The sequence below is a fragment of the Anthonomus grandis genome, chromosome 22, assembly GCF_022605725.1.
Source record: "Anthonomus grandis grandis chromosome 22, icAntGran1.3, whole genome shotgun sequence".
NCBI classification, from domain to species: Eukaryota; Metazoa; Arthropoda; class Insecta; order Coleoptera; family Curculionidae; genus Anthonomus; species Anthonomus grandis.
The window spans coordinates 7,524,162-7,538,246 of NC_065567.1; positions in this window are offsets into that span (position 1 = coordinate 7,524,162).

Consider the following 14,085-nt stretch of genomic DNA (forward strand, 5'->3'; position numbering starts at 1 on the left):
TTTCAAATATTTTAGAATGAAAATATGTTCAGGTTGATTTTGTATAGTGTCATGCCTTCGCCCTCTTAATTTTTTTATATCCCACTATTTAGAAAATAATTTAAAGAGGATGGTTGTATCATTACGAGAACTGGTTTTTGCGCTATCTCAAAATTATTTTAGCTGAATTGCGCCTAAACGTTGGTATACTGTAAAATTTAAAAAATATATGAACTCTACTTTACGAGATATAGATAGCCGGCATTCATTGTGGGACACCCTGTATAGAATCAAATAAAATATATTATAACATAATATTTCAACGTGCATTTTAATGCGTGAACTATACTATAATAAGCTATCTTTTTTTGTGTATTTTTGTAAAAACATAAATTATATTCAAAACAAGAGTTGTACACCACTTAAACCAAAACGAGAACTGTCACACTCGCACATTTCGCCAACCAAGTTGGCATCCTCAGATAATTAAAACTGAGTTTTAAAATCTCCTGATGATGCCAACTTAATAAACAGTAAATAACGAAAACACCGATTTAAGATATAATAAATGACACTTACCAGAACATCCAGTTAATTTGGATACCTCCTCCCAAGCGTTTTCTTTCCTTAAATTATCATGATAATATGTGTTTTGTTCATTATACAATATTCTAAAACTGCGAACAGCTTCAATTAAAATATCGTTTGACATATTTATCAAATCAACGGTTCTTAAAATTCTTTGATACATTTCCTCACTCTATGCGAAAAAATGCTAAAATAGTCGCAGGCTTTCGGTGCAATCGGCAAAATTTGCCCTCCTCACAATATTTATTTAGCAGTTTATTTCCAACAGGCAAAGCCCAGTTACAGGAAAATCTACAATTAATGTTTTGAAAGTGTAAACAAGTATTAAATTACTATAAATTAAATCACAAAAAGAAAGAAAAATAAGGAAAACTTAAATTACTATAGTAACATCATGTATATATCAAAATTAAAGGAGATGTAAATTAACATTAGAATGAACAAAGAAAGAGATTCATGGGACAAGGGAAAAAAGGAAGAGAAAAGGAATTATGGTAACTGTTGGTTTGTCAGAGACAAAACTAGATCCTTTATGGAGCATACAAATATGTCACAGGTTGATGATACTGAATTAAAAATTCTGCACATTTGATATACGGGATCCTGAAACCTAATGTTAGTTCTGGCGCAATCTAAAGCAAAAGTGATCTTTGCTCTAGAAGCAATCGTGGTACATGAAATAGAATATCCTTCAAGAGAGGAGGAGAATTTATTTGATTATTGACCAACTTCCATAAGAATGTTACAAAATGAATTGTTCTCCTCATGGCCAGAGATTGCAGATTAAATCTACCTAACATCAGATCATGATCATGTCCCCTAACAGGATATATTCCATCCTCACGAAACATAAGAAACTTTAAAACCCTTCTCTGAACACTCTCGATGTAGCCAACATGGCATTCATAAAAAGGACACCACACCAAGGAACCGTATTCCAGTCTTGATCTAACAAAGGAAAAGTACAATAGTTTTATTGAGTTTGAGTTGTTAAAGAGTCGGCTATTTCGAATGAAAACCCAGAAGTTTCAACGAGGAGGTCACTGTCTGTTCAATATGTGGCACAAATGTGAGCCTATCGTCGAATACAACCCCTAGATCTTTAATAGAAGTACTTCTACAGAGGATTTGATTGTCTATATAGTAATTAAACAAAACAGGATCCTTTGTTCGGTGAAAGGAGATCACACAGCATTTCGAGATATTAAGACATAACTGATTTCGACTGCACCACCCCCTAATTAGGTCCAAGTTACTCTGTAAGAACAAGCAGTCCAAGATACTTTTGATACACCAGAATATTTTCAGATCATCAGCATAGGCTAGTCTAAGGCAGGAAATCAGTTCTATAAGATCATTAATATAAAAGATAAAAATAAGTGGGCCGAGATTGGATCCCTGTGGGACTCCAGAAGTTGAAACAAAGGTATTAGATCTGCAACCTTCCACTTTAATAAACTGTAGACGGTCAATAAGGTATGACGAAAGCAATGAAATTAGCCTTTCTGAGAAGTTGAATTGCTTGTTCAATTTTTCCAGCAGAATGCTATGATTTATCTGATCGAAAGCCTTACTGAAATCAGTATACACCACATCAACCTGACTTTTTCTATCGAGGGCTGAAGAAATAAAATAAGTCACATTACAGAGGTTAGTGATGCACGACCTTTTAGGAATAAAACCTTGCTGATCTATAGAGAGTAGTGAACTTAGGGAAGAATTCTGTTATAAACAATAGTTTCAAAAGTTTTGGAGAAATTGCAAAGTATGGAGATAGGTCGGTAGTTGTCGATTCTGTTTAAATCGTCTTTTTTGTGAATTGGTATTACTTTAGCACATTTCCAGATGCCTGGAAATTTGCCAGTTTTCAAAATAAGGTTCAAAATATGACATAAATGCTGACAAACACGCAGTCTTTAGCCACAAAACTTGGAACACCATCTGGACCGGCTGTCAACTTGTTTTTTAGCCTCCGACTAGCAGCAATAATTTCCTCAGTGGTAATTGATGGAAGAATGTCAATGAGGTCTGAGGAATTAGAAAGAAGATAGGTTTCTGCGAGGTTGATTGGATCTTTATAGGCATTCTGAAAAAGTTTGGCAAAAGCTGGCACAATATTTTCTGTTCCTTGAAAAGAATTACCATTGGAATCGCACATGATAGACGGAAGTGAAGAGTGACCTTTCTTACCTCTAACGAAAGACCAAAACGATGAGGGATCAGTGACAATGTTCTCTTCGGCTTGGGTCACAAATGAGTTATAGGCCTCACGTGCTTGAGATTTTACCGTTTGACGAAGCCTGTTGTATCTGGAAAGATTAAATTCAGTTGGAGAGGATCTATAATCACGATATGCTTTTTCCTTCTTAAAGATATTAGAAATAATTTGTTTTAAAAACCATACTGGAAATCGCCGTCGTCTTCGTTGTTTTAAAGGTGCTGAAGCAGCAAAAGCTGAATCAAATCTTTTGTATAGTTCCTTGCAAGCGCTGTCAACGTCAGAAGACTGGAAGACGAACAACCAGTCTGCATCAAGCAACAAATTATACATGAGTGGAAAGTCTGCTTTTCTGAAGTTAAACTGCTGTAGAGTATTTGAACTTATAGAAGGATTATATTTATGAGAGGAAGCCGATTTAAAAGAAATTGTCAAAGCAGGATGATGCAAATCTTCGTCAATAAGCGGTGATATACTTTTGATGACATTGACGTCAAAATTTGAAAAAACCAAGTCAAGAAGCCTATTATTAACATTTGGAATATTGTTAAACTGCTTAAGACCAAGGATCTCGCATAAGTTGGTCAAAAGATTGCACTCGACACTGCTAGCTTCGGTTGTCTGATAAGACGGAACATTAAAATCTCCAACAATCATAACGCATTTTGTGTGGACCAGATCCAGTGACATAATTGTTTCACACAAGGTCTCCAAGTCTCTCTCGGTTGTGCAAGCAGGGACATAGATTACAAATAAATAAAATACAAAATAACCATAAGTGAGCTTACAACGTAAAATATCTATAGGTGGTGTGGAGTTAAGGATGTCTTCCAAGTTAACCCTCTCTAGGTGGATGTTGTGAGAAGCTGCGACCAAGCAGCCACCACCACGAGTAGCGGCCACTCTATCCAGCTGTCTGTCAGATCTGAGCACTCTAAATGTTTCTGAACACAATTCAGAGTCGAGGATATCTGGTTGAAGCCATGTTTCGGTGAAGAGAGATCATCGCCAGAGAAAACCGAACCGACCGAACGTACCGAACCGATTCAGTGCGCGCCGTGCTTAATAAGCAGATTTTCAGCGTGGAATGATTCTTGTTGGTATCAGCCCCGTGAAACTTAATTCGCCAAAGCGGAATTTCGGACGGACATGAGTGATACATCATACTTAAAAATGACCGGTCCCTGGTGACCGCCATTTTTATAGTGGTTTATATATATTTTATATATTTTATATATTTTATATGTCCTTTTGATGTTGGTCACTCTGAACATTTTCAGTGTTGCCAACACAAAATATATTAAATTACGGTAATTAAGTTGACGACGCTGACGTTTGATATGTGATCTGTCATGAACTTGTACAAAAAGTTGTGACTCGTATAGTGTCGTGACCTTTGTTCACTTATAAACACAAACTTGATAAATATACCATGACTGTCAATTCAATGGAAAGTAAATGACCACTACTAGGTGGCCGCCATTTTGCGTGATTGTGTTCTTTCGATTGGTCGAAAGAATTGACGAAGAATCGAACGATTGGTTTCGGTTGGTCACTCTGACAAATTTCAATTGTGCCAATAGTAGGGAAACAAGACAATTAAAGTTTTTGGGAGGTTATCTTTACAAAAACAAAATAGAAAGTTACATTTAGTTAAGAATTTAATGACGATTTCGACTGGGCTGCACGGCCTCATTCGAATGCTCCTGGGGCGAGCAACTGCTCGTATACAGAGTTGCATTTGCACGGTGCTGGAGCGAGCTCGAAAGGGGAGTTCGAAAAACCAAACCTCGTTCAATTCGCTCCAATCAAGTATCAATCTGAGAGCTGTTCGGCTGTGTGGATTTGAGGTAGCCATATTTTAGCGAGTAAGCGGCTTTAAGGCTCCGCATCATGGCCATGCGAAAATATCATTTAAAGGATATACCAACCCAACCCAACCCAACCCTTAGACTTTTTGACTCAATTTTTTTTTTATTTTATGGATAAAGGATCAACACATGTCCGTAATTATATGAAAATCTGAGGATATGCCTAGAAATATATATATTTGGTAATCAAACATTGTTAATATTCAAACGCCATTTAAGAGTAATTATAAATTTTAAATTAAGTTTAAACATAATTATAGACATCGACCAAACCTTTGTCTAAAGGCTAGTCAAATTTAAAAAAAAAAAGTTAAACCATTGCTGAAATATTTGCGGATTTCGAGAGCCTTACAAGTGCATTTTTACTAGCAGCGACGTGGCGGCCTCTGCTGATTATATGAGTACTTGATACTTGATGAGATGGGAGGTTTTGAGGTTCGTATTCTAAATATTTTATTTAAATTTAAATATAAGAGTCATATTGGAATCAGATCTATATGTTAGTAAAGGCATATTTGAATCAACTAGGTACCTACTATTTTTTAAGGAAAAAGTTGTGCTCGTGTTTTGATTAATCATTATGATTTTATGAAAATGGCAGTAAATTAATTTAATAAATGTATTAAATTCATTAATTGCGCTGAGAATAAAAATTCAGATTACTAAAGCCTATTAAATTAAATCAACACTATTATTAAAATAGCCTAAAAAATACAGGATTGACCAGGATTGTTATTATTCCAGTTTTCTATCAATCTCTCTTAAATTCCAAATTTCTTGGATGGTAAAAATTATATGAATTTAAGGGTTTTATTCTCTATTTGGCAATTCTTAAAAAGGAAGTGATTTGAAAAAAAGGAACTTATTGTAGTGATTAGGAATATTTAGGAATGGAATAATATACGGGGTGACAATTTAAAAACTTGAAATGACCATTTATATTAGGAACGATAAACTGAAATAAAAAAACGCTCAAAACAGTTTCTGTAACACGAACGGGGAACAAAAACGTAGATTCGTCCTTCATTTGTAATGTAACCTAAAATAATATTATTTTTATGTTGAAGCGTGCGCAAGAGTATGTATATCTTTTTAAAATAAAAAAGGGCTAAGTATGAGAATAAGCAATTGCGAATCTTAACATCTTTTATATGAAAATGGAAGGGTTGTTGTCTATAGATCACTTTAGATGGTCAAGGAGCTTTTTGTTAATTGACGATTGAAATTAAAAAAATATTGGAACGTAGCTCTTCCGGAATAAAGACATCGCAATACAAATTTGTATTTTGAAAAAGTATCTTTTTAAATCCTACAGTTAAATGTTATTATTTCTGAATAAAAACAAAATTTGCATTAAAATTTGTAATAACTAATGGAATCAGATACAGGGTGTACTTTGTTTTCGCGCCATATAAAAAAATAAAGTTGATGGTGGTTTCTCGGAAACGAAACGTCGGATATAAAATTTAAAAGCGCCATCACGTAGTACTTCAAAAGTGTCAATAAGAAAGTCTCAATATTTTTTTGATATTTTTTAAAATAAAGCCAGGAAAAAATAAAATCGATATTGGCAAATTTCCGTTTTTTCCAAATATCTCAGCAGGCCATGGAAATTTTTGAAGTTTCTCAACGGAATACGCTTCAAAGTGCACAACTTTTTCCTAATTTAACCGAAGCTGTATCTCCAACAGGTACCGAGATCCCCATGCTTAGGATTCTTATCTTGGACACCCTCTATAATTATACTTGCATAACCTGCACCAAATTTATGTAGGCCAACCCTGAAATTACATCGGATCCCGGCGTAAGAGGGTGCCTGAAATTTTATCAACCGTTCTAAAATAGACATTTATACTACTGCGTCTCTCACCGCTGCCCCTCAGCTGTGCGGCTAGAAGATAGGTAGCGGAGTCTTAAGCGTCTTTAAGACATCTTAATCGAGCGATCAAGTCATGACGTAACCGTAAAAGACGCTTTAAGAGAGTTTCACTTTCACTTAGAGTTTAGCGGTCTCGGAAGACCGCCAACAAATAATAAACAATAAATATTGAAATCAATTTTTTGGTATTTTTTTTAGAGTTGAGAAGCATTATATTTCTTAGTATTAAAGTCAAAAATCAAAAAAAAGTTTATTACCCAAAAAAAATTGTTATAAATATAAGAAAAAAAATGTGACAATTTTTGGTAAAAGGAACTGCTTCGCGATTATATTATATTGTTAATAATTACTTAAACTTAATGTTATCAAAAGGGTTTTTGAGTAAAATTAATGTTGGTACTAGGGAGCAGGATGATTGTCTAACTTGTCTTGATCACATTTTTGTCAGGTCAAAATTCCCCTCCGAAGCTGTTGTTTTAAGAGGAGGGTACTCAGACCATTTCCTTATTTTGTTAAAAATTCCACTGTTAAGTAGTAATAATATTGGTTCTAGACTAATTAAACATTTGGATAAGTCTCAGCTTAGTCTAAGACTTAATTCAGAAGACTGGCAGGATGTTTTGAGTGAAAAAAACCCAAATGTTTCTGCTTCAAATTTTATTAACCATATTAAATTACGTAGTTATGAGAAGTATGTCAAATGCAAGCACAGAATTTTAAAACCTTGGGTAACAAGAGGCATTTTAAATTCAATAAGAAGACGGGCATATTTAAAGAAATGTTTATCATTAAATCCTCTAAATATTGGTTATAAGACCCAATTTATAGAATATCAAAAAATGCTTACTAAAGTGTTAAATGTCTCAGTCAGAGGATCCTAGGTTAACCTGACAGACTATAAAAAAATGTACAAATGAAGACTTTTCTGGTGGCAACAATGACATTAAACATATTAAAAGTAAGACTGGCCATTCTCTTACTACTGATCCATTAATTTATGAGGAGTTTAACAAATTCTTTAGTTGTGTGGGGTCTAACTTGGCTAGCAAAATAAATAATTCTAATGACTACAACTTTCCTAGTATAAAGGCCAATAGTAACTTCTTTTTAAACCCTATTGTGTCTAGTGATCTTATAAAAATTATTAATTCATTAAAGTACAAAACCTTTAGCACTGTTGATAATATTTCTAATGAAATAATTAAACTAAATTATAAACCTCTCTTAAAACCTTTGACTTATTTAATAAACCAAATTTTTTCATCTGGCATTTATCCTGATATTCTTAAAAAAACAATTATTTTCCCGCTTTTCAAGGCTGGTAGTAGGGAAGAATCGTCTAATTATAGACCAATTGCTCTTACTAGCTCAGTTAGTAAATTAATTGAAAAATGCCTAAGATTACGACTCACTCAATTTATAAATAAGTATCATTTATTATCTAATGAGCAGTATGGCTTTAGGGAAAATTGCAGTGCAGAGGATGCACTTATAAAGGTATTCAACCACATTGTCTCTGGTTTAAACTCGGGTATGAAATGCATGACCATTTTTATTGATTTTGCCAAAGCGTTTGACACTGTGTCCCACCATATTTTGCTGAAACGTCTAGGTGATCTGGGTATAATTGGATTACCATATCAATTGTTAAAATCGTTTTTAGAAAATAGGCAACAGCAGGTAAAAATTAATGAAACAGTGAGTTCTGGCCGTGCGGTGGAGTATGGTGTGCCACAGGGTACTTACTGTGCTTGGGCATCTTTTATTTACATTGTACATCAATGGTCTTTTTTCAGTTATCCCAAAAGATAGTTTGGTATGTTTTGCTGATGACACTTGCTTAATAATTGAAGATAGCAGTGGGGAGGGAGTCAAAAATAAAGCTGAGTCATTAATATCAAGGGTAAAAACTTGGTTTGATTTCAGTCTGCTAACTTTAAATACTGACAAAGCAAAGTTTATGTGTTATGCCAAAAATAATTCTAGTCTGCCAGGTTACACTGCATTAAGAATTCATAACTTTGATTGCCAAAATTACAATTTTGCTAGTGTAACACTAAAATTGATTGTGTCAATAGTGTAAAATATTTGGGAGTATTTTTTGACAACTTACTAAAATGGAATGTACATATTGATTACATAATTGGTAAAATACGTAAGTTGTTGTATAAGTTTTATATATTAAGGCATTCTTTGTTAAAAAAGACAATCTTGTCATTGTATGAAACTCTAGCGGAGTCTGTACTTGGTTATGGTATAAGTGTATGGGGTGCTTCTTATAGGTCTGTTCTTGATCCTCTTGTTATTGCTCAAAAAGCATTGCTGAAAGTTTGCTTATTTAAAAATAATTTGTACCCATGAACTGATTTGTTTAATGAGGCAGGAGTTTTTCCGCTGCATCACATTTATGTAAATTCAGTTACAAGACTTCTTTGTAATAATAAAATAGCTAAAAGTAGACCAGTATTGACTTTGGCAACCAGGTTTCAAAGTAACAATCCTCTATCCTTTCCCAAAATAAATTTTACTTTTACTAAAGGATCGTTAATTTATACAGCTCCAAAAATTTACAATATGATGCCCCTTGATTTGAAAAATAAACCTTGGGTCTACCGTTCATAAACGTTTTCAGGGCGAAATTAATTTGTTACGATCTAGATCTGATCCTAAAAAAGTATGAGATTAGATTTAGACTCAAAACGTTTTGAAAACTTAGACAAACGGGTGTTTTCATGGTTTGGCATTTTGCTGGTTGAAATTAAAATAACCCTGATGTTCCCTCTAAGTCAAAGCTTAGGTTTTGATGCAATTCCATGGTTTCCGCTAAAACATCAGATTCTGTTAGAACACAGTTATTTTTTATTTTTTCTCAAAACCAAGAAAATAATTTTCAGATGACCAATTTGTTGATAATAAAATTTAAGTTGCAAGTTCAGAGACTGTAGTATGTCCACTTCAACTATCTCATCAGGTAATATCACTCCAATTGTTTGCTCTTGTTCCAATATTCGATTTTTTTCAAATTTTATCGATAAATATCCGTTTTTTTTAGAGAATATACAGTCCAGGGCTTTACCAGTGTTTAAGGTAGTTTTTCCAATTTTCATCTCCAAAAACTCTTCAAGGTATACTCTCCAATAGCTCTTTCAATTCTGGAAAAACCAATAAAATTTTAGAACTCCTTAAATTGCAGGCAAAGTCAAGCACCAAGCATATCATGCTTTTGTATTCATGATTCGAGTCTTAAAAAAACATAAAATGTCAGTCTCCTATTTTTTACACAACATACAGTTTAGGCAGAGCCCCAGCCATACAAATTCGACTGATGCGTGTTGTCGGTTGTGGTGAATCGTCGAGTCAAGAAAGATCGGCGCTCGAACTAATAAATCTTTTATATTTAAAAAATTCTTCTTTTGTCAGTTTATGGCTTAATAAACATAAAATTCGAATTGTTTATGACAAAAATTTAATATTTTATTAAAAAATTTTAATGTTTCCAATATTTCGAAGGTACGTTCAGAAATTTCCAATATTTTCGTTTCCATAGAAATATTTCCATTTAAAATATTAGTTGTTTGCCACGCTGCGTAACGCGTTGCAGAAATTCAAAATATTTTGATTTTCGTTCCCCAACAAGCGGCGTTAGCATCTACTAGTAGTTGCGGATTCTATAGGCCAGCTATTGGCACGTGGTGCAATGACTGAATATTTTACCCCAGTGTTTATTTAGTTTTTAAAATGAGTTTTTTTTGGAGATAAAGGATTTTTAACCGATTTCATTGATTTTTATCGCCAATTGCCGGTAGTATAGAAGGTGAAGAGCAAGGCATACAAGAAAAGAAATATGAAGAATTTGGCTTATCAAAAACTAATTGAAAACATAAAGAGATCGAACCTAATGCCGACAAAGAGATGGTGCCAAAAAAAATGTTCTACGCAGTGCTTATCGAAGAAAATTAAAAAAAGTAATTTTAAGTTATAAATCAGGCACAGGAAATGAAAGTATTTACGAACCAAGTTTATAGTACATACTTCAATGAATGTTATTTCTTAAGGGATCAAAAATCTCAAGTGCCTAAAACCTCCACCATTTTATGAGATCAATAATGAAGATGCAGTATTTAGTAAACAATTTATAATTTAATTCTGGGTGATTGAGCAATTTACGACGCAACGATTTTTAGATTTTTTTTGGCATGGAAACTTATCTTAAATTTTTTGTATTAAAACAAAAAAACTTTTGGATGAGCCATTTTTTACAAAAAAAAATAAATTTTATGTTGTATATGGACGACGAATTTCCTATTCTTCTATTTACTTATGGACACAAATATTGCAAATATACTATGGTATTATCGCGGGCTAATCACTTTTATATTGATCTGAAATATTTTTACTTTATTCCTGTATTAGATATATAAAATATAATGATTAAAAACTCAACAGTCTTTTAAAGTTGTTTGCCAAATTTCCTTATTTAATTTAGGAACGTTAACGTTTATACGTAACTATCAGAATATTAACATTTTACACAAATAACCTATTAGGGCTGGGATTTTAAGTAAAAGAGCGCTCGAACAGAGCCGTGGAATGGTGCGGCATGGTCAAGATATTGTATCTAATATTTCGAGTGTGAACCTGGTTTCTAGGTATTAACTTTTCAAAAAGATATTCTGGACTTTGACTAACACATAATCGATAAAGAAAAGTAGAAGTGAAGAACTTAAATAGGTAAGGTAGCGTTAACCACTTCAACTGAAATATAGAGTCTGATACATGATCAAACTTTCCGAGGTTAAAAATAAATCTACAGCACGTATTCTGCACGCGTTGCAGCGGTAACGATTTATTTGGTCTAAGCAAGGATAATAAACTATGAGACAGTAAGCATTTAAAATGGATAAAACAAGAGCCACTACAGGTTTTTTCCTAGTTTTAAAATTTAAAATGTCTTTATTGGTATAAAGCATACGTAATAAGCATGCGTAAATTACACCTCTGCAGAAGAGTATTAAGACGTTCCTTAAACCTTAAAGAATTGTCGATTTTCAGTCCCAGAAGCTCCACAGTATCAGAGAACAAAATATAATATAATTCCTTATCCAATTGAATGTGAACAGTTTTAATTATATTTTTATTTGATCACCGGTTTGAAAACCAAACCATTTTCATTTTATTAAGATTAATGACAAGCTCTTTGAAAATTGACTTATTAGATTCAAATCAGCATTAATAGTATCAGCCACGTTATCAAAATTACCAGAGTCAAAATAATATATATATTGAGTGTCATCAGCATACTGATGTATTTCACAATCGTGAACAAGACCTGGTAAATCTGAAGTATATATAAGAAGTAATAATGGGCCTAGGATCGACGCTTGTGGGACACTAGAAATAAAATTTTTCGAAGCAGAAAATTCATCATTTACCCTCAATTTTTGGGGTCTACGCCACAACGAGGTCCTTCTCTATCCCATTCCTATCCCAACCCAAGATCAAGGTCTATCGCGCTGAGAATCTGCATGGCACAAGGGCTGTGTGCCGATAGCGATAACGACATCGGAATAGGGTACCGACTTGATAGAACAAAATCCCGCTCAAAAAAGTGTCAGGTCATGAGATGTAGTGATCTAGCGAGGCTCTAACACTGGGAGTATCTGGCACCTCGCAGGTCCTGATACCAGACCTAGCTAAATAGCTAAAACGGTATTAAAAAATGAATGTCGACTGAATGTCACGCCTCAGATGAAATACCCTTGGGGAATTAGGATACCCCCAAGGGCGACTGCTTGACCTCAAAAAATACGACAACGGCTATTCATACGGATACGATAAATAAAATGCCATAGAAAGAGCAAGTTGAGCTAGAATATGAAAAAGTTTTGAAAAGGATCGGATCGCCCCCTACCTCACGATGAGGCTCGGTGTCATCTAACAACTCAGCATCAGGTGATATTAGTCGCTTCTTCGGGAAAATTCAGAAAAAACGCAAACTAGCTGATGTATACTTCGGTGGTCAAACAGGAACTAGTGGAAAAAGCAAAAGAACTAGTGAAGTTTGGTGTCGACAATCAAAACATTCATAAAATAGTTAAATCTACAGCAGCTCCGATAAAACACTTAAAATTAATAGAGCTATGAATCAGCTTGAGTCAGAGAACAATAAAAAAGAAACGGACTACACTAAATTGGTCGAAGAACTAAAAACACAACTACAGACCAAGGAAACCGAAAACGAGCAACTTAAACAACTGAACGCCAAACTGAAGGAGGAAAACGAACATCTTGTATTTTGACTAAAAGAACAAAAAAAATACAGAAATGAAGAAAATAGGAGAAATAGAGATTACATTGCTGGAGGGACTGGATTTGGGAGAATACAATGACTGTGATCACCTCTTTGCATTTCTTAAAAAAAAAACGTCTTTAGACGATGAAACTGAAATCTCGAAGGAAGTCATGCGCAGATATCCAGAACTAAAAGAAGAAGATCCCATAGAATGCAAAGGAGGGGCATATATTACTCTTGAGGAAAATGTTAAATTTAGAGTAAGAGGCAAAGAAGGAGAAAAGAAAAGGAGTATAACACCACAGCGCTCTATACAGAAGAGAACCAAAATCTAAAAAACATTTATGACCTACTAATGCAAGTACGCAAGACAACAATAGAGTTAAGTATCGAGGATCTCGTAGTTATCGCTCCCACAAAGATTAACATGCGCTTATTTAGAAGGATGACAGAATGCGCACTCAAAGATACCATTCGGAAAGCCACAATCTGGTGCGCCAGAGGCACCCTATTAAAAGCATTTCCTACTGACAGAAGACAAAAAGAAGAAGAGCTATTTATAACACCAGCAGAAGGATCATCCTATGCAGACATGCTGCAAACTCTGAGAAGAAATACGAGCAAAACTATTGAATCTTCCATCAAACAATTAGAAGAACCGCCAATGGAAACCTACTCCTTAAACTTAAAGAAAACACCGTGATGCAAGACACAAAAGAAGAAATCGCAAAAGCCCTAGGCGACCTAAAAATGCGAATTACAGAAAAGCCAAAACAAACAAAAGCTTTCTTTATTAAGGACCTAAATATTATATCAACTAAAGAAGAAATAAAAAACGTACTTATTAGAGAAAATATAATAACGAAATGGAAGAACGTCAAATTATCAGTAAATGAGAACCCATATGGAGGTAAAATTGCTGCTCTTACCCTGGAGGAGCAGGAGGCTGAACTCATAAGAACAAAAACAAACAAAATCATGGAAGATAATTGCTTCCGCTGTGGAGGCACATGGCACAAAAAGGCCGAGTACAAAAATGAAAAAGAGTACTTCCTGTAACACAATTGAAATTGAATTCAAATTCAAATCTTTATTATCCAAAATTGACACAATACAGTGTATGGAATTCGTCCATGTTCAAAGAAGCTAAAATTTCAAACATTATATGCTTATATCTACACTATCACTAAACCTAGTTTGCATACTCAAAAAAATTATTAAGCATATAAAACAGTAACAGAAATAAATATATACGTTA